This window comes from Syngnathus leptorhynchus, chromosome 22 (genome assembly GCF_054491065.1).
Source record: "Syngnathus leptorhynchus isolate UIUO chromosome 22, UIUO_Slep, whole genome shotgun sequence".
NCBI lineage: Eukaryota > Metazoa > Chordata > Actinopteri > Syngnathiformes > Syngnathidae > Syngnathus > Syngnathus leptorhynchus.
This window is the reverse complement of record NC_141216.1, coordinates 4202955-4225461: the sequence shown is the minus strand read 5'-3', so window position 1 is coordinate 4225461 and position 22507 is coordinate 4202955. Positions and strand designations below refer to the sequence as shown.

At 46.6% G+C, this 22507-nt stretch overlaps 1 protein-coding gene across 23 annotated transcripts in view; it reads right to left on the bottom strand.

Moving 5' to 3' along the window:
• The window catches only part of tcf7l2 (transcription factor 7 like 2), a 61596-nt gene that overhangs the window by 15426 nt on the left and 23663 nt on the right, over nt 1-22507 (bottom strand). The window lies entirely within an intron of this gene.

Genomic DNA, 22507 nt, shown 5'->3' with positions numbered 1-22507 from the left:
TCCAGAATAGACGGATGATGGGGAGGAAAAAAACAAGATGATGACAGCTGCCGCATGCAGATGACGAGTTGTGTCGCTCTTTCCCAAGTCCCCCCCCCCCTCCCTCTTCTCACCTCCTAACCTCCTCCTTCACGAATCCCTGCTCCTCCCTCGGGTAATGATGTGAAAGAATGTTGTCGATTCTTCATGTGCGTTGTGAAAAGCTTTACTGGCCATTTGGAGTAAGTCTTTTGTCCACACGCCACGGCTATTCAGAGCACAGTTCCAAATGCCCCAATCCCAACTTAAAAAGAGGGAGGGAAAGGGCCAGAGTGCGGCGGATTTACATCAGAAACCGCCTTTCGGTATTTTGCTACAGTACGCAAAATCTTCTGCCACCAAAATGACGAATTCATACCAAGCTCCCATGCTGTCTGAATTACGAACTGCAAGACCAGGTCTGAGAATCAGAATATCTGGGCCTTGGGACAGAGAGTAGAATTTGAGATATCTTCCAATCTTGTTTGATGTGTGACGAGTTAAACACTCGGTCTCCACCAATGAGAGCATCCCTTCGGGTTCCCGATGCCGTCGAGGCAAGATCCCGGCAGGAGCGAGGCCCCGCACCTGCTCTGAAACCTCTCACTCGACTCGGGGGTAGGCTTCTATCGCATAACAGACAAGAAAGCGCAGCGAGACAAAAGCGGGCGACGTGGGAGGCTTCTCCACAAGGGCCAGGCTAAGAAGAAAGAACGTTTCCTGGCCCAACACCCCCGCTGACTCGCATCCTTCGTCACTAGAGCAAACAAAAATAGCGGCAGACAATAAAGACGGCCGATCTTTTCGAGGCTCCAAAAGACATTCACAAGACCCTGCAAAACAACTGGCGTCAATGAACTGCACGCAGACTTCCTCGATTGTCCGCGACACTCAGGGCGCCGCTTGCCGACTAAGGCGGCATACTCGAGTCTAGGCGTGGGATTTGCCACCTCCGCTTAGGCTACTGATATTACCGGCGCTTCTATTTCTTCATCATTTTACTCCTACTTCCTACTCTGGGGCTTATATTAGGTCTTAGTCACTTTTCCTAGCACGTCTATACTTTTTGCCGCCCGACCCTTCAGGGACCAGTCCGCCGAGAATTAGTAAGACATATGGGAATTGCGTAGGAAGATGAAATGTCAGCAAATTCCTGAGCACCTATGAGCGAAGGATGGTTCGCCACAGGTCCCAACACTAATCTACATTTGGAAAGAGCAGTCAGCAACTGTAAAAAGAGCCCCCGGGAGGCGGTCAAATCAATGTGATGCTTCAAGTCAGACCTCAGGGTAGAAGGGAGAGGGAGGGGGTGGGCAAGAGCTAGCTCAGAGGCTCAGAAAGTGACAGCAGGACAGAAGGAGACAAAGGCAGCGGGGTGGCGAGGTGAAGGCCGGACAGGAAAAAGCTGTTGGCCCCGCGTTTCCGCCTAAATGTGAAGGTGCTGACCTTACGGGCCCCCGGAGGGCCCGTCCTACGCTAGAGTGCCGCCGCCTTTCTTCTGCTTTGTGTCATGATATGATGAGTTGTCACAACAGCTCGCCGGCCGCTAATGAGCTGCAAGTGAGGCCGAGCCAGGGAGGAGGTTGACGGATGACAATGGCGTGATGGATTGGGGTCCTCTTGGGCCCTGCGCATTCCAGAGGTGGCTGGGCTACTTGACACCAGGCACAAAAACTCATGCGCATCCATAAGGAGCTTAATCACTCCAGTAAGTCCAATATCATAAATGTCAGCCCGCAATTATTTGACTTTTTGGTGGGGCAAGGGGGTTGAATGCCCCTTTGAGGCTTGAGAGCAAATCCTCAGATTCAGGCAGACAATCTAAAAGGAATACTTAAAAGATTAGCGGCGATGGAATATGAAATGCCGAGACAAACTAAAGGCTTATCAGAGGTTGGATCTGCCGGTGCTGATTAGCCCTCACAAATCATATTCTTGGTCCAGCCCGGGATTGATCCGGAAGTGTTGATCTGTTTTTTACGAGAGGGGATGCATCTCTCAGGGTAAAAAAAAAAAAAAAGGGTGGGGGAGGCACCCCAAGATGTTTTATCAAACTTAATTATTCACTTTACAGTCGTGACACGCTGACTTGCTTGATCAGAGTGCGGAAGAAAAATATTATGTGGGCCAGAGCCTTTGCTCCCCCGTCCTCGCGCTGCCGCTCAGGTCGCTCGTCGACGCTCATTTCCCCGCTTGCCGCGTCTTTGATAGTCGGCACATCAAATGGAATGGCAGAGAGGACACGTTGTGATGTGTCACACATAAATAAAGTGGCGCACTTAAATACCAAGTGCTATTTGGTGGAGGTGTTGACAAATTGACGCCCGGGCGCGCACGTGCGTTCAAGTCACCCCCCCCCCCCACACACACACACACACACACAAGCCACTACACTTTTCAACATAAACAGCCTCTTGAGCTCTCGTACCCGAGTTAAACGGGCGGTATTGTGTCAAGAGCACCTTTTGAAATGCAATCAGCCTTGCCGAAATTCACTTGAAAGTCTAGCAATCAAGATTTGGAATGGGATGCACACAAAAGAATACGGTAGGCTGTCAAGCTTTTTCTTTCCCCGCCGATAAGACAGCATTTCGATTAAATACGCTTTTGTCAAGTAAATAAATAAACGGATGATGATGACTTTTTAAAAGGTATGACACTTGTCATGTTTACATCTCGCCTTCCCTGCCTTAATGGGGAAAAAAAACGGGGTGCGGCCTACTCACCCAAGCGCTCAGATTGAGATGCCAGCCGCCCACCCTCTGGAGGAGTCCCGGGCCAAGGACTCCGGTCTCCTCCAACACGGCCGGAGGTCTGTCCCGCGGGTACATGACCGACCCTCCCACCCCACTCGACGATAATCCCGCCCTCCCTTGCCCGGCGAGCAGAAGCTCCCTTTTGCCGTACCGCTAAGCCGCTTCTTGCCTGGCCGCCTTCCCGCGCTGAGTGAAGTGTGTGGGTGAACTTGTGTTCATTGTGCACTCTCTCTTTACACTCGCCCGTGGCTGACCATTGTTCCCCAAGGGTGTTAGTCATTTGAGCAGCAGGCTGCGGGGCCTGCTACTACCTAATCCCGCCTCATCTATTACGTACTCTCCTCTCGCAAACTTTCCATAGCGGCGTGACAACTGGAGGCGGGGGGAAATGACCTCGGGCAGCAAAACTATAATATAAAATAAAACTGCTCTAAGTTTGTGCCTGAATGTGTGTTGGGGGTGGAGAGGGGGAGTCATTTTTGTTGGCGTCATTTTTGGCCTTTTAAAAAAAAAAAACACAAAAAAAGTTTTATGAATATCTTTGAATTGTCCTAACAGGCCATTACAGGCCTATGAGTTCCACATTTTCACCCCAAAAAAGGCTCCATCGATGACCCAACAATTCTAAACTCTTTCCATCACTTTTACCAAATTAGTAACAGCAAGTATGAATGCCTTTACATGGAAATAAAATCTCCTTAAATTACAATAAATAAATCAAACCAAAGCATATCGACGCCACTGCAGAATGCTTTAAATGCAGATACCGTAATTATAAATGTATTAAAACAATTCTAAAATATCTTGCAAAAATGAAATAAAAAATCTATTTTGGTTTAAAATGTTATTTTTGATGGCCTTAAATTCCAAATAGGAGCTTTAAGGAGCCAACGTGGCAACCGCCTAACAACGAGAAGCGCATCAAATTAAATATTTATAGCATACAAGATTTAAACGTGTGCACTGTTCCTCTAAAAGAATATTCATGGATTCAAGCCAAGCTAAATAAAAGTTGAACAATTCCAACAAATCGATTCATTGCAAATTCGTGCAAGCCTAATTTCTGTGCGCACATGCATCTTCCGAACTTTTCCAAATAGGTCAATTGAAATGTAAATTTTGCCGAGCATCCGGATGGCAGGCCGCGTTGCGGCGAGTCCCGTCCCGAGGCCCAACAGGCAAAACAAAGCAGAGGGAATGTCCCGCACAATAGCGCGGGGTGGCGGCGGGCGGGTGGGGGCGAGCTCCTCGGCTTGACAAGTAAAAGAGCCCCCCGACGAGGCGGCGGCTAATTGCCCGCCCTCCCCGTCCGATCGGCCCGTCGCGCTCCCGCCGCCTCCCTTTTGTCCCACGTGGACTTTCTTCACTAAACTCAAAGTGATGGACAGCTCGCCAACTCGCTTGCCACAGCAGCATCACAACAAACACCCCCCTTAAAAAACAACAACTGAGAAATAGTTTCTACAGTGCTAAAAGTACAATTAAAGAATTAAGAAAGCAGGGATCACAATTCTGTTTAAATTATAAACAAATGTTTTAAAATAGTTTTTTAGTTAAATGCGATCGATTGTATACAAAAAAAAAAGAAGTGCATTAAAACTTTTTTGTTTTAAAGAATATTCTGAATAATAAAAGTTCAATTTAGACCTTTCTCTTATTTATTGTAGGTGAATATTCATCACAGTCGCGTACAAAACACACAGTGGCAAACTACAAAAGATAAACGAGAGACGTGGGACAAATGATCCAAATTCCAGAAAAGACTAATTAATCATTTCCTAAATAAATACAATGAAAGTCTCGATTGATTTGCGAGCGCAAGCAAAAACCCCGCCGATGTTTACGGGGACATCTTGAACTAATTCACGCCTGTCAGGACAAAGCAATCAAACGCTGCCTTTCATTCATCCAAATTGTCAGCCTGTCATTTAGCAACATAAGTGTTCGAAATGACCCAAAAGCCAGCCCGGCCAGACACAAATCAAACTAAATCCTCCGTGCTATTCAAAAGGCATGCAGGAGTGAAGCAGCTTTTGCGCATTCCAAACATGAAAAGTGTAAAAAGTCTTACCATTTAAAAGAGCCCGATTTGGGATGCTGCTCGCTTCCTGGTTAAAACGCGCATGCCGCCACTCGCGCTCGTGCACTCACTCCAAGCAGACTCCCACCGCCATGTCAGCCTCTAATCCACTGGGGGGCAGCACCTCGTCTGCGGCGGCCCCCCTCGCTCACGCCTCGCTCGATGGGTTGAGCCGATAAGACGTCGGCCGGCCGGCCGCCACGGCCGCCGAGCCGGCCCTTCGGGGTCGAGCCGATGCCGGCCGGACCCGACGCATCGCTCCGTCACGCCGTCCGCCCGGGCCGGGACTCCCTCGCTCTCCCCCTCGCGCGTCTTCATATCCAGCGCCCCCCCCCCCCCCCCCTCCCGCCAACGGCCCTTTTGTGTCCTCGTCTGCCGTCTTTGATAAATTGAAAAGAAAAAGAAGAGAGGCTTTCACTCACCGGCTCGGCGGACATAAGGCGAGTGGAGTGGTGCGTCTTTTTAGGAGTTGCCCTAACTTGGCTAAACTCAAGCAGCGGGGCGTCATGTCAGTAATCCCCCCACCCCACCCGGCAGAAAGGAGAAGAAGGAAAAAAAAAAAAAAGAAACCCAAAAAAACTAACCACGATCCATTCAGTGCCGGTCACACCGCGTTAAATGCAAAATCGAGGGGTGGAAAAAAGCATTCCGGAGATTTTATGCAGGGGGAAAAGCGTCAAAAAGAGCGAGCGTGCCGCTTCCGAGTCTGCGTCCGACTCGCACAAAAAACGCCGCCGATGTCTAAAAGCCGGGAAAAAGTGGCCAAAGTGGAGGCGGAGGGCCGAGTGGTGCCGGCGCGAGGAGGAAGCCCGCTCTTAAAGCCGCGCGTGATCCGAGCAGCCGCCGCGCCGCCGCCTCGCCGTGCCGCTCACCACCGCTGTGAGCCTTTCAACCGACGCAGATAAAAAATGACTATTGATCTTCAAATGCTGATAATTGAAAAGATCAAAAAGATGCAAGAAAAAGAAAGGGGACGAAAAATCAAGAATGCGCTGCTGACTTACCATGTTGGGCGTCCTCTCCTTTTTCTTGCCAGTTTTGTGGAGGGTTTTTGCCTTTTCAAAATGAAAAACAAAAAAAACAAAAAAAAGTATTTTGCGCCGAAGGAAGGAAGGCGTCAAATGTTTTCCGGCCTGCTCTCTTGATCGTATTACTTCCGCGGCCCCGCTTTCCAATGCGTCTGAACTTTTTGCCTTTTCTCTTTTATTTTGTTTGCGCTACCTTGCCTTTTCCCCCTTCCTTTTTTCCCCTCTCCTTCTTCTTCTTCTCCGCTTTAAGACTTTAAAAGCCGCCGCCGCCGCCGCAACGTGCCGCTCGCCCGCTCCCTCGCTAAAGCAGCACAAATTATCTCGCCACCTTGCGCAGCGCTCTGATGCTTTTGGCCGCCAACTTTGCGAGGCCCTTTTACGACGGCATCAAAATTAGCATTGTCAAAGCGCTTAATGAATATTAATATTGTATTTGTCATTGGAGCTGGCCCATTGCTGAACTCCGAGTCATCCATCAGGGACAAGATTAAGCACACAATTATTTCTGACTGACAGGGACCAAATCTGGAAGATTTTTTTTTTTTCCTCTCCCTTCACATCGCCCCCCCCCCTGACAATTTAAAGAAAATGACACAACATCGTCTTTAAGGTGCCTCCCACGAGACCGGGCCAGATTAATACACTTTTAATGAAGCAAGATTCCACACTTACTTGAGGGGGGGTTGGAAAAGAAAAAAAAAAAGGGGGGGGGGCGGGGGGGGATAGACTTGAAATCATGTATTTGGTTGTTTTGATGAGCGAAATACGATTTAGTCATCTTTCTTTTTTGTCTGTGCGGACAAGAATGGATTTTTGCCACGAGCGCTGCCTAAATTCATCATGAAAGATTTATTAAGAAAACGCCGGACCCCCGGCGTCGGCCGTCTCCCTCGGCGGAGCGCCGCCGGGCCGACCGCCGAGGACCACACAGGCGGCAGAAGAAGAGGGAGCAAAGAAGAAAAGAAGGCAGCAAATGTGTCGCTTTGATAAAGAATTCCAAGAAACCAAAAGAATTCCCAAATTATCTTGCGACTTGCCTCATTTGTTTTTTACTTTCCTCAAAATTATTTTTGCCGTTTTATTTTTTTTCTAACGTTATTTTGCCCGTCCTTTTTTTTTTTTTCTTCCCCTCAAACAATTTTATTCCTTTCCTAGCAATTTTGCATATACTGACCTTCCGACAATTATTTTGTCCCCTTAGGCAAGTGCCGTTGTGCCTCAATGACTTTTTCAGGGCCACATAAATCAGTGTAAAACAAATCCAAAAGATGAATAATTACATTTGTTTTCAGAGACAAAAAGATCATTCAAAATTGTAAATATGAATTTCGCCCCTTTAGGTCGAATTACATTACAACATTAGTAGCGCCTTTTCCAACTATTATTTTCTCACAAGACAAAATGTGTCTGTGTGCAATAAAAGCCAAAAAAAAAAAATAAAAAAAAAAACACCAGCCAAATAACAATAATTGCTTAATTGTAAAAGAGAGTTTATGCTCTTTTTGCTGGCATCATTTTGTGCAGATGCGGGGCACAAACGGCAGCCGCCTTGAGAACGAAAGGTCGGGGCGGTGGCCCTCGCCGGACGCCACCGAGGGGGCCGACCACCCCCGGGTTGGCCTAATACCATTAGCAACCCTTAGATGAACACATTAAATTGGCTTTTGTTCTCCAGGTGCAGATCCTGCACACAGATGGTGTTTCTTTTTTTTTTTTTTTTTTTTTTTTCTTAAGTCGATGCCGAACGCAAGGGAAAGTTGTGCCGAAAAGGCTGTCGTGCGTATTTTTCAGTCTGCTTCGTAGACACAAAACCTAAAAATTATTTTGAGGTTGCATTCGGTTTTACTTATTGGAAGCCAATGTTTTTGTAAATTTGTGCAAAACAAAGCTAATTTAAAAAATTGCAATTTTGTCAAAAATCGGCCTACAAAAAATGATTCATTTTGCGGGATTAGACATTTTAAAATACGTAAATAGGATGTAAAGAAAATGTTTTCGATGAGTCAATTACATTAAGACTCATTTGAAATAAGTCATAATAAATCTCGTAAATGCCAAAGTCATATCCATATGATCAATTTTGATTTCTCAAGACTTCTCAAACGTTGACATCATAGAGATTTTTTTTTTTGCTCCCATTAAGGTTATCATTTTTCATGAAGGCTCCAAAAAAAGAACCTTTTAATTGGTGAGGAGATTAATCCCGCCGCCTAAAAAAAAAAAAAAAAAGATGGAGTGGAGGGTGAGCGAGCGAGCTTTAGTGGCAAAGAGAGGGAGGGAGGGAGAGAGAGAGAGAGCGAGAGGCCCAGCGTGATCACATCGGCGCTGGTATCAAATTAACGCAGCGACTTTGAAACTTATTGATCTGCTATTAAGACACTGGTCAAGTTGATGAAGTGAGTGCTGTGGGTGACGCGGGCCGCTTCAAAGCGCAAAGCATAAAACAAGCCACGCTTTGATCACCAGAGCGGGGCCCTCACACCACCCACCCCGTTCCGACCCGGATCAGGATCCGGCTCCCCCCCGCGAGTCCCAAACCATTTTTTGGGTGCTCAGCAAATTTTTCCCCAAAGGCAAACAAGGCCGCAAGCAGAAGCGTTTCGATTTTTTTGGGTGGAATCCTACACAGCATATGGAATTGCGTGACAAAAACAAAAAAAAAAGATGTCGCATTGTCGTTTTGGCCCGAGTGCTTTTTCGATCCAAATGGCAACGCGGCGACAATCGCCGTTAACATTCGGCGGCGATAAGAAGACAGGATGGAGGATTCTTCACGGCAAATGCGGCGTGTAATAAGGCGCACAATGAGCCAGACAAAGCAAGAGTGTGAGGGAGATAGCGCCACTATTGTGTGCTCACTACACGCTCCCCCCCCCCCACACACTTGGCTTAAGGCACACAACATTAAATGCGGCGCGCTGCCAATCACAGCCGCACTTTCTTTTTCTTGCGATTGCCACTGGGTGGAGGTAGTAAGTTAATCTTTGCCGACCGCCGTGGACGTCAACATTAATTCCGGCGGGTTCTGGGGAAGTCACGTTAGGGACTTTTGAAAAGGCCACTTTTAACAACAACAACAGAAAAAAAATATCAAACTGAAGACTGCAGCAATATTTGGACTCAAAATCACAAGTTGTTGATAAATATTAAGCGCCATGAGGCGTGAGCGGGCTAAGCTTAATGAAGGGCCTGAAAACAGATGACGGTTCAACATTTACTTATCTGTTCCCGCCTTTTTGCCTCATTTTGTCAGGCGGCGGAATTAAGAGCGCGACGACGCGCCCGCCGTGTCGCGACAAGTCAGCAAAGCGACAAAACAGCCGTTTGCTGACAATTGCCTTGACGTTGTGCAACCTACTTGCCTGTTTGATGGAGTTAGCGCGAGGTTTGGAAAAGGAAGGGTGGGCGGTGGGGGGCATGTGATGAATCAAATGCATATTGCTGTAAACAGCTGGGGAAGAAAATGACAGCTTCACTTAATTATGGATATATGAATTTAAGCGGTGGAGGAGAAAATTGCAATTAAAAAAAAAAAAGGGGGAATAAAAGCTTGTTTCTTCCTTTCATCCCCACTGACAAAGACTTGATTCGCTTTTCCGCAGTCAGCCCCTCTGCGGATCAGGCGCTGATGCAGATTGCCTACAGTCACATCCCACCACTAACAACAACAAAAATTCTAATAAAAAATAGAGATGGAACAAAGCCAGCAGCACATACATCACTATCACCCCCCCCGGCCTGCTTCGCTACCACCTCAACTTGTAATACGACTGGCAAAACAATAAGAACGTCATTTACATGCAGCGTTAAGATAGACTTTAAAGTAATTGAATGTGATGGAAGGAGGGGGGCAATTTAAGGGGGGGAAAAAACTGGCCATGCAATTCCCCAAAATGGGGTTGTGCCAACTTTGACACATTTAAATATTTGAGGAGGAAATTGATTAATTGATGCAAAAATAAATAACACTTTAATTCCTGCTCATTTTTTTCATTGTTTTAGAAATTATTCAATTAAAACTAATTATAGTCAATCCAATAAATGCTAATGCTGTTAACTCACATCACTGATGGCAATTAATTAATCAGCAATCTATTTAATGAGGTAATTGAACTACAACATATTTGGATGAAGACATTTTGACAAAAAAAATAAAAATGCCCATCATTTTTAAATTGTACTATGATGAATATAATTACTATTTAATAAAGGTTAAAAATAAACATCTGTAATTATTGAAATTTCACAATTAGCAGTCAATATATTTCAAACACCCACCCCCAAAAAATATATCATTCTTTGTCCAGCCTGGGATAAGTGGTGGGATTAAAAAAAAAAAAAAGATAAACAACTGCCTGGATATAAAAAGCAAGCTGTGCCAATTAGTGAGGCGAAACGGGCAGGCGAGCTGCTGCTTGTGCCGCTTCAGCCGCCGCCGCCACACTCCAAAGAGTTGGCGGGCCTCACGGCAAAGCTGTCGTGTCGGCGGGATTGATCAACAGGCCCGCCGTTTCCAATCAACGGCATCTTGTCATGAAGAAGCCAAAGCCGTACCGTGGCCAGGCGACTCACCTGCCACCACCCAGAATTTTCTATTTTTTTTACGCCATCCCGCTCCTCCTCACACTCCCGGGCGGTCGACAGCATCTCGTCCCTGAAGGTGGGGAAAAATGTGCAGCTCTTTTTTTTTTTTTTTTTTACTCTACACACTATGCACGCGCAGCACAACCCAGATAAGGAAACACAAAGGCGGTGAGAAACACACGGTGGCGGGTTGTGTAACGGCAAAACGTAGAGTCGCGGGAGCGGCGCCACAATTGAGCCTGAAGCTGCACAACACGCAAGCGCTCGTGTGGAAGATGGGGATCTACAACATCAAATATACATTGCAGTCAAAAGCAACGCGGCAATCCACCGCCATAAAGCCACATCACTTGCTCATAGGAAACTACGGCAAACCCAAAAAAGACAAAACGAATTCTGCTTGCGTCTCAAGTACGTTCTGGTAAATTTACGGCAACACAATGGACCCATGATTTAAAAAATTTTCATTTGGAGAGAAAAAAAAAATGCTCACGAGCAAACAAACGCTCTCGGCAACAACGTGGCAAAAGTCAAACAAAAGTTACGGCGAACTTGCGAGTTCAAGGTAGCGTCGAGGGCGAAGGGGGAAGGGAGGGGCTACTCGGTGTGCGTGTCACGTACAGTTAACCTTTTTATCGGGCACGCCTGTGGTCTCATCAGTCGATGAAATTCTTCGCCGGCGGCCGGTGGCGGCTTAACCGAGGGGACGCCGACCAATAGAAAAATATTTCATTGTGTTAGCATTTCAAATGGCGAATGGAGGGATGGAGGGAAGGGCGAGGGTGGGGTGGGTTGGGGGGGGTAACGCTCCAACCGATCGTTGCCAGAGGAATTAATTGCCTATTCTGAGAATAATGTCCCTTATCCGCGATCCTCCAAGGGCTCAACGCAAGCAGAGGCTACTTTTTGTTTTTTTGAGTTTCAAAAAGAAAAGTGCCCGGAGGGGGTCGTGGCCCATTTAGGTTAAAAAAAAATGCAGCCAACCGAAATAATCCAGATGACAATCGCATCGATTTTAGTCTTACTTCAACAGCGTCTAAATGATTATAAACGTAGCAAAAATATATTTTTTTTTCAATTTTTAAGTACTTTTTTTTTTTAATTTGTAACACGTTTGTGTTTGGCTAGCCGCCAGAGGTGACTAAATGGCACAAGATGGTGCGAGCTCGGTAGCACTTCTTTTATTCGGAAGGGATTTAAGGTCGGCCGAGCAGATGCGCTGACCCCGACTTATATCGCCGCATTTTCTTTTTCTTTTCCTAAGCTCAGCCTTTATGAAGCGCTGCGGCTTTTCAAACTCAAAACAGCATTAAAAATGTGGATTGTTCCAAAGCTTAAAACGAAAAAAAGCCCCAATCGGGAAGAAAACATTGGGCTACAGAGAAAAAGCAAACACTTTCTATTTGCGGGCGGGCGAAATTCTTTGTCCGACAGTGTCAATTTCACTCCTCGCCAGACGGACGAAGCAAATTCGCCGCCCCCCTTTCCCCATTCCGCGTTGGTTGCGGCCTCGGCCCGAAGGAGTCAATCTTATTAACTTCCGCGCCGGTTCACACATGACATTTGCTTCAAATTTTCCCCGGCCGACATCAAAAACATCAATTAGCAGCTGGAAAATGGGAACGCGCGAATGACGGACGCCGATAACGCCGGCTCATTTGAAGCGGGAGGCGAAATCTATTCTCCGGTTTTGAATGTGCTCATTACGATTGCCTGTTTTCAAAGAAGACCTCCAAATAGCAAAGAAATTAAATTTATCTCATCGAAATGGCCAAGAATTGTTTTTTACCCCCCCTCCCTTTTTTTTTTTTAATCCCCCGTCTATCTGGCCGCCTCAGTGCGGCGACGCTTTGCGTCAAAGCTGCATTCTTCTTTGTTTTTTTATATTATTATTATTATTTCTCATTAGAAAAGATCACAACTCCCCACAGCAGTTGAAACCCAACACCGTCGCCCTGCGCGCGACCCGTCGAGATTATTTTTAAAGGCGCTTCAGAAAAAAACGATGCGCTAAAGTAGCCTAAATGTGGCGTTCGGAAACAAAGCGCTTGCAACGATGAACGCCATTAACAAATTCAAAGGAATAGAATTAGATGCGTGCAATCTCACAAAGACATCTTCTGCTGTGTGTGTTTGGTAAACAAGCTCAGCATTTGTTCAAATGATATCCAACAATTTATTCTCCTATACGAAATATTTATTTAAACTGAAATCATTTTTATTGGAAATTAAAGGTGTCGTATTTTACAATGTATACCTGCACCTTAAAACAATTTCGAAATATTTTACTCAATCGATGGAAAATAAATGAATCCTTTAAAATTATATATATATTCATATTTAGATGCACTTTGATTTTGCAGAAATATTTGAGTACTTTATCATTTCAAAGTACATAATCTAGAAAAAAGTAAAAAAATATATATTTTTAAGGGTATACTAATAATATTCTGCATTTATAATAAAAAAAAAAAATCACAATTTCAAATTAAAAATCGTCTCAACATTAAAGACAAAAATCCAATGGAAACAACGTGGATGCGTGCATTTATAAAAGAGTATAAAATGATTGGCTGTTGGCATTTGATTTGATTTAATCTTGTGTTTCACGGTGCCATTGATCGGCGGCCGAGCGTTTCATTAAAATGTGAAATCGGAAGCCTCCCGCCCGTCGCGGCTGACGACGGCGTAACTCAATAAAGCCGTCCGTCCGTCTTAAAAACCGTGGCTATTTTGGGCGTCCAAATGCGGCCATTGTCAGCAGCTTCCTTCTGCTTGAGTTACATCTCCGAGGGGCCCCGCACAAAAGCGACTTTAGGGAAGACGCCCGCGCAGCGCTGCGCCGCGTATCGCGTTGCTCCGGCCCATTGATTCCTCATCTGCGGACATTATTTAGATGCTTTTTATTTCCTCGGCCGTCTCGTCGCTGGCGAAAAGACGTCCGACGTCCAAACAAGCCGCGCGGGGGAGTATCTACTATCTGTCAAAAGAGCGGCCTTTTTCCCGGCATTAAGCGCCCCGATGCTGGGACGCGGTGCCGAGAATCAGCGGGATGAAAATATCGCTCTTTAGAATGGAGCCTAATCAGATTTCGGGCCACCGTTTGCCTTGGGGCTCAAGACGAGACAAAAGGCTCGCAAGCGATACACTCACACGGACAAAAGGCCCAAAAAAAAACATTTTAACAGGCGCAAATGTTTTGCTCGCCTCCGACGGACCGTCGGCGTGACTCGGCTACGCAATTTGGGATAGTTTGCTTTTTGTGTTTGTTTTGGTTTAAGGTCTTTAATTCGGTGATTCTAACGTGAGCCCTCGTAGTAGACTTAGCGGGCGAGCTTTAAGATGAGATCAACAAATGGCGCATTTGTAATTATTTGGATTGCAATTATTCAAAAGGGAAAGGGAAAAAAAAAAGTGTGCGAATACACAAGAGCGCCTCTCCGGGCTATTAAGTCATTACGGGACTAAATATCAAAATGCAAAAAAGAAATTGCGCAATTATGGCAGCGTCCTTCCCAGATTAGCACAAATGGACTTTCAATGAATACGTCACAAATTGACAAGCTTAAAAAAAAAAAAGTTTTGGACTCGCAGATGTTGACGGATTTGCAGGTCCTTTTCTTCAAGGAGTCCTGATGATATCCAAACTTTGCAAATGACTTTGGACAAATTTGCGCTTTCATGTGTGCCGAGATTTTTAATGAGAGGAGGTGAGGTTAATTGCTCCGACTGATGGTTTTTTTTTTTTTTTTGCCGTGTCCAGTTTTCTAAACAAACACTTGAGGCCAATTGGACCTACTTGCCGAGAGAGAGCGGGGTGCTCGAAGGTGACGACTGACGGGACGGGACGCTTTCGCTCGCCATTAGGGATGACACGACGCGGCTAACGCGGCGGCGACCCGCGGCTGCCCGTTCAATGGTCCCGCCGCCGTAATTACGGAGCCACCCATTCAATCCGTCTTTATTGCCACCGCCGACGCCCACCTATTGATGGATAGTTAGCATTAGAAAGTCACAAAGCCCTGAAACAACTGAGGCAGAACTAAAAATGTGCGTGTGGGGTCATAGGGATGCGTCCTGGCTGAGAGCCACAATAGGCAGAGCTTTAGGGCATTCCCATTTTTATTGTCTACTTTTTTAGTCTACGTTCTTTCCTAAAACAAAATTAATGCGCACAAACTAACATCGCTATTCGATTGCCAAACGAGAAAAGAAAAATCCCAAATTTAAAATGAAACTTGACCCCAAAAAAAAAACATTCTCACGACACACCTTTTCAGGTCCAACCAATTCTATCCAAGCATGTATACGTGTACACTTGGCTGGCGCTGACCCCGACGCACTGAAAGAGAAAAGCTCGAGTCGCTAGCCTTTTATAGCACGCTGCTCTAACTACACACACACCAAAGACGAAAACCACAGGCTGCCACTGGTCTGCTCCTCTATATTTTCAGTCTATATATTGAGTAGACTGTATATCTTAATTATGCCTCTTCTGCGAGAAGACACAAAATGAAGCCCTTGCCGTCTTTTATGGGGACATTATGACACGCCTGAGCAAAAAAAAAAAAGGCACGCTGGGTTTCTTTGGTTCGCAGGACCCACTGCAGATTTCCGTTGGGGGGTAAATGCGCTGTCAAAATGAAGAGCGGCAGGCTGTGCTGGATTAAGACCTCACAAGGTAGAGAACAAATGAGGCCCAAGACTTCGTCTCAGTGTGATTATCTCCTCCCTTTTTCTTCACGGGTCGCAGCTTTTAGGGGTCACCGGCATTTCGTTCACACACACACAAACACGTTTCAGCGGCTCAGTCTCGTCTGCAGCTCTCCATCGATAATGCTCAGCGACCCGGCAAAGGCCCGCATGGCGAGCGGCCGGCCCCACCTCTTTCCCGGATTTCGCCGTCGGCCCCAAGGTGGCGCCGCTGCGAGCGCGTGGGAGTGCTAATTTACAGTAGCTGCGCCAGCGGGGAAATGGGATGCCGCCCCTTTTCAGAATTTGTGCCTTATCTGCAAACGACGGCCCGGTCTGGATTTGAGACTACCGGCCGGTTCGCTGCAATTTGTTTCACGACATTTCCTTTGACGACGCCTGAAGGCTACAATTAGGCTCCATTAGAGCCAGTTAAGGGGTCAGTGAGAGAAGACCAAAAAAGGAGGAGGCGGTGTCCAGCAGCTGATCGGCCACTAAACAAATGTGACAGCCAGCGAGAGTCGATGAAAAATATCCTCTTTTTTTTTTGGGGTGCGATCAGAGCGTCGGGGTTAAAAAAACAAACGGCTCTATAAATATTCGCCGGCTGCGTTGAATGCGGAGCTGCGTGGATGCAGATGTCACAAAGCATTTTTTCGGAAGGGGGTTAAGCTGCGCGTGCGGTTCCGTGCCCCCCGCACCCTGAATAGAGCAATACAGCTGGCTGCGAACAAAAAAACGGCGCCTGGCTTTCATCGGCGAATCAAAAAAAAAAAAAAATAGACGCAAAAGAAGAAGACGGCAAATGAATGCATCATTTCCATCCCTCCTCCTCCTCCTCACAATTCCTTTTCCGTCGACCCCTCGATGGAGATGTTTACAGATCAGCTGTCGTTCCCCCTCTTTTTCACATTTGCGCTTGGACACGTTTCAAAAGCGCGGGCCTTTTCATCTGCGAGGAAATTTTGCTCCTTCAAAACAGGAAGCGGCGACAATATGAAAGGCGAAGGCGCATCGCCGCCGCATCCGAGTGGCGAGGTGGCAACCGTGCCAACAGTCACGCTGACCCCCCCCCCCCCCACACACACACTCAGCAGGCAATTCCATACCGTCGCTCTACCAGCTGACTGAATGGCATTTGGGGGCTCGGGCTGGGAATTGTGGTTCGAGCTTGCGCGCACTATTGTGCTCTTTGTTCACAGCTGCCTCGGAGAAAAGGAAGGAAAAAAAAAAAAAGAAGAAAGAGGCTTTATCACGGAAGTCAACGCTACAAGCATCCAAGAATACATTAGCGTGCAAATCACTCCAAAATGAAGCTGATTAGAGCACATTCCTCAAATCGTAAATTTCCAATCGTGCAAACAATTGTGTAGTACCCAGACAGTCCTGCGGGAGGCAGCCACGAGCTCAGGTTGCTAGGAAACTAATTCCAATCAAATAAGGGAGAAGCTATTAAAGGTCAAAGTTCAGACGGCGCAAAACAAAAAGAGTACTAGCCCAGATCTGAGACCATTATTAACTCGCCAAATTAAAATTCCATTTTTCCCTATCACGGGAAGTTGACGTCCCGGCTTACGGGATGCAGCGGTCGTTGAGTGCTTGGCGCTAGAGGCTGCTTCAAACCCGGCGAACGCTATTTTAATGGCACGTACGTAGGTGTGTGTTTACTCATGTTGTATTCATAATTCGGCCTCCTGCAGGGCATGCGTGTCCAGCGAGTAGCCCGCAACACGCCACGAGGAGTCTTTCCAAAGGCGGCCGACTACTTGTACACGCGCTGGTGCACACTTGGATGAAACAAAGCCTAAGCGCCCAAGTCAACCTCACCAAAAGAACTCTTTGAGAATGTTGTTCAGATGTTCTCTCCCTGGGTAGAAGCAAAGGAGGAGGGGGGAAGAAACAAAAAAAACCCAAACAAACGTTTTTTCACCATTGCAACTCTATTGCCTTCCCGTAGCGCCGTTTCCACGGACGGGAGCGAGTTCCCTCCGATCGATTTTCTCCCGGCTTTCCGAGCCGGTGTCATCTCCTTGTGCCCTCCCCCTCCTTTTTTCCCCTCCCGTGGCATGACGCTAAAGAGAGACGGGAGGATAAACTGATACGCGTACTCAGAAGTTTTGGGTATTGATTTCTTTTTGATGCAAAAAAAAAAAAAACACACAACAAGGAAAACAAACGCAAAACGGACTGGCAGAGGCTTTCTTGAAGCCGCGTTGTATTGTTTGCTAAAAAGGTCTGCAGGGCCTATTAGATGCACTGACCATAAAGGAATCGCGGACGGGTGAGATTCCTGTTGTCCAATGGCCCAGACGGAGAAAGTGTCACCAGAAGGCCTACACGACTCAAATAACAAAACAAAAACAGGACCGATTTATAGAAATACGGCATGGCTGTATATCGAAGGACAGAATCAAAGGCACGTCCGTCCAAAGGTGCGTTTTGGTTTTTTTTTTTTTTTTTTTTTTGCTGTGATGTGCGTCGCTGTCCACTGGGGGCTACAATTAGCCCATCAAACTCGTTCCGGCAGGGAACTCGCAGCGGCACACCGATCGCCTTTTTAGGCTCTCTGAAGCCGGCCGGGGCGACTTGTAGAAGGCTGGAGCCTTTCATGTTCTAGTTTGCAGCCGTCAGCGCCGATGAGACGCAATTAAAACGGCGGGAGAGGCCCGTCGACACGCCATAGACACCAGAGCAGGTAAGGGAGTGACTAGTGGGAGCTGGGGCTGCATTTTGTCTGGAACCGGAAGGTCCGGAGGGCCTCGGTGGCAGCGGGCCAGGTGACTAAACACGAACACGTCCATTAGCATGCAGAGTGACACGCGCCAACGCCTGGCCAAACACAAGGACGACATTCTGTCAAGGAGGATTACAAGCGTTCCGGCGTGAACCCGGTTCGGGCCGACCCGCCTCAGGCCAAAGAGCGCTTCAACAGGTGCGCAGATGCTCGACGGGCCGGCATGTGCTTCGCATCAGCCACGGCGGCCAAAGGGAGCTTGTCGAGCGCGTTCATCTGGCCGGCTCGTCAATTCCTCGGATGGAGGAAGCCCAGGAGATTCTGAAATGCGCCAAACTCCCTTTGACTATTTTGGAATCAAACTCCGAGAGCCTCACTGCAAGCCTACCTTGACTCCAAACCGCAACTTCTTCCGCAAGTTCCAAGAATCAACAGATTTGTCCGGGTTCTTCTCAACACTTTGGTAACTCTTAAGATGACCCTAACGTTCAAATGAATTTCTAAATATTGTTCACAGAAGCACAACTCCAAGCTGGCCAAGTCCAACTTGTCAGATAAAATCCTCTCAAGGCGCAAAGTAACAATGAGACATTACAAATGCGGGCAGAGAGAAAAAAAAATAAAACAGAAAACAAGAGTGAGGCTAAATTGCGGCAACAAAGCCGAAGGAAAGTCACGCTCGAAGGAAGCGTCATTATTCCCGGGTGGCTCTGGACCCGTCCTCCCCCTCCAAAGAATTTCAACTTGTTCCGACGCAAGATGGAGAAAACGTTCCAATGACAAAAAAATATGATAGATTATCTTGAGGAGCACGATGATTATCTGTAAATTCAGCGTCATTGTCATTAATGAGCCCGCCGAGGGAAAGGCGGCTCCTGTCGAGCGCCAATCACACCGCCGGGGCTTTTGATTTCAATATCTGTCACGCAAAGTAGTGCCTAGGCGCAGTTGGGCTAACTAGAAAGATATTAACAAGACATACGAATGCGGCTAATGTCGCTAATGAAGGGACTCTAGGCCTGGTTCGTAGCCGTCCGTGGCCATCTTTGGCCGCTCTGCCGTTATTAGTTTGGACGTCTCCCCCCCGATATGCCGTCAGGATTGAGCCATCAAGTGCGATGATCCCCCTTAATCTCGCCAAATCCACTTCTCCTTTTCACCCCGTCATGCTCGCCTCCCGCTGAAAGCTTTTTCTTGTCAGGTTTTTTTTTTAAACAGGATCTTCAAGTTGTCCCTTTTTAGACAAAGAACTACCTTAGCATGTGAGATATTTCTAACACTATTCTATGCTGTCATATTTTCATCTCATCATTTTGTATTTTTCATCTGATATTTCTAATTTTGAAATATTAACTTGAAGGTACAGATTAGATTTTTCATCAAATATTTTTGGTTGAATTTATTTTTATTTTTTTTAATGCAACCTTTGTTGACGTTCTCGACGGTAGCTTAACATTTGGCCGGTATTCATTCGGGCGAGCATTTTTAATGTTTCGACTGGCGCCGCTCCCGCGAGCAAATTTGTGGCGATAACACCGGTAAGTTAAGGATGAGTAACTAGACGAGCATGTGCGCACCTGCACAGTTATGCGTACGCTGTCTGATCACATCATCACCTGCCTCGCTCAAGTGGACAAAACTTCCAGGACAGCAAAAGGGGGAAGCACGCTAAGAGCAAACGACACCTCCTATCAAATTGCTTCCAAAACAAAAGCCTGCCACTCCGACGTCGACTCGGAAAGACTGAGCATTAGGAGAAAAAACGCACAGGCGGCGACAAAACAAACACCAAAACGAGAGCCAAACAAATCCGACGGAGTTCAGGCGGTTCTTTCTGGGCGAGGTACAAAAATCAAATAAATTGGAGGAGCTTTAGTCTGGTTCTGTCTGACCCGGCCAACCTGAAAGAATTGTGACGAAGCGAATTGAGCGTCCACGACCTGCAAGCAAGACTCGCTGGCGGGCGGGCGGCTTAAGTGCTCTCTGGAATCACTCGACGTTCCGGAGCAGCGTTCAAATTTGACTGCCACCGTGTATTCATCCAAAACTTGAAATTGTTCCTCGGGGAATTCAAATACTTTTCTTCTCTGGGCCGCCACCAATCGCTCAACACTGCGGTTCAAAGTTTGCTCGGTAGAAACAAAAACAAAAAAAAAGTAAAAGTGCTAGTGTGACGCCGGCAAGACATCCAGTGCAATTACAAGTTGACAATACATCAATACATCAAGCCGCAAATTCCACCACCGAAGAAGAACCAAGACCCCGAACGCTCGGAATTGATTCGCACAATTGACGCACTCCTCGACATTAAGCGGTATGGTTTGTTTTTTTTGTCCCTGAATGCCTGACACAAGCATTGTTGGCCAGGCCCTGGTCTCGCTTCATGCTCACAATGATGCTCGTCTCGCTTTTGTTTGTGTGCGCGCGCCTTACTTGTTTGCGTCTGCGCGGCTTCACACGCGTCTTATGAAAGGCAAAACTGTATTCACCTACTTCTCAAAAGGTTCTCATCTCGAAACTTTCACGAAACTGGGAGCGCGCATGTCGTGGCAATGACAAAGAGCGTGGAAATGTGATTAAGCCCACACACTTTGAGATCAACAACAGCCTACACTTTATCGATAAGTTGCAGAAAATGTTTGACGGTTAGGAACGGCGTTTAAAGGTTGAAATCGTCAGAGGTTGCTTGTTGGAAGAAGAAAAAAACTTTTGGAGGGGGACGCTTTCGAAATACGTTTCTCATAATAGTTTTCCAAATACTTTTGTGTAAAAATAATTGTCATTTTTGGCCAAATTCTTGAATTATTTTTAATCACATTGCATTTTTGTATTACTTTCTATTTGAATTTTTTTTTTCTATTATTCATTTCTATTTTACATTATTTTCTCATATTCTCATTTTCATCTACTATATTTTTTCATTTTGTCAATTTTTTTGGGCCTAAAATTATTTTTTTCTTTTAATCCCTTTAGTCTATTTTCCATTTGTGTGGTTTTGTCTAATGTTTTTGTGGCTTTATTGGGGACCTCATTCCATCACCACAGCCCTAATCGTTGTCCCCCCCATCTAGCGCGGCCCCCGCCGTCCGTCTCCCGTTGTATTCCCTCGTCCTCCTCCTCCTTCCCGTGGCCTCAGCCCAGTGCTAATTGCTAAATCTGTTGAACCGTGGCAGAGGCAACAATGAGACACCTGGAGTTGTGTCAAAACAAGTTTCCCAGTGAAACGGCCTTCGGTGTAATACAGTAGCGCAGCCAGCCGTTGTCACTCAGCGAACGCTGCTCTGCCAAAATTTGGGGAAGGGGAGGGGCGGAGGAGGTCAGTGAAAAAGAACGTTGCGGTACAGTTGGTCAGCAATAGATTGGATTATTGATGCCACTTCTAAACTTTGACCCTAATTGTTGATGCAGCGAGTAAAGCGTGATTAGCGCATTCTTCCGACGCCTACTTAGCGCCGGCCGCCGCGGGGGTGAAACGAGTTCAAGTCGTCGTAGACCGTGACATGTGACGCCTGTGACCTGACCTCCGTCTGACGAGCTGTCATCTGAAACTCCGGACGTGAAAAAGCGCGACACCGACGGGCGGGCGCACCCAAACGTGATCCTGCCAGACCTCGTCAAACAAGTTCTAGCAAAGACATCGCATGAGAGAGAGAGCTTAGTGAAATGCGGGAAAAAAAAAAAAATAATTCTTTTGTGTTTGGCTCGTCTCGAGGTACGGCTCGCGTCTTTAAGGGCCCGTCGCATTTACAGTCAAGAGTGCGCTGAGTCAACGAGTTTGTCAAGCTCTCCGGGAGGAACTCCCGTGGAAACACTGAAGATTTTGCCTTTGAGCCATCAAGGATGTCATTATCTAATCAGAAATAACACTTCCTGGCCACGTCTTTGACTTTGTCTCTGTTTTGATTTGTCAAATCCATTTTTAAACAAGTGGGCGTGGAGGAGGTTCCCACCCAGCTCCAACATGTTGGCAACCGGCTCAGAGGACCCGACATCGGCGATGTGTCGTTGCCATGTGGAATGCGGAGGCTTTAAGCGGATCCATTTCAACGGCGCAAATGTGCAGAGATGCGTAAAAAAAAGGTGCCAGACAAAGTGGCAATTATAAGGCAGCAGGGTGCGCTTCATTAAATAGCCATCCAGCAAGCCAAGTCAAGGTTTTTTTTTTTTGGGTGCTTTGTTTGTTTTCTTTACAGACTCGAGGCTCAACAAGTATCTCCACTTCTCGACATCATTTGATGAAAACGGCACCTGAGAACCTGCCCTTGTTCAGAGGAGCATCAAGCAGGAGAAGATTTGGACAAAAAAAAAACATGTCACAAGTGTGATATGAAGACACACGACAAGAAAAAAAAAAAAAAAAAAAAAAAAAAGCAAAATGGGTCTCCGTTAAATGTATCAGCAAGATCACCCAGGCCGGCCAGATAAGTAGCGGACAAAAAAAGCGTGAGTAGAAAGAGGGGCAAAAAACAAGAAAGAGAAAAGACTTAGTTTGGTTAGCAAAAAAGCTGACAGAGGCCGACGAGCAGCAAAGCGACAAGAAAGCAGCAGCAAGCACAAACAGTCTGATTATCACCATGATCCCAAGCTATCATTCATTAAAATGGATCTTTTTTTT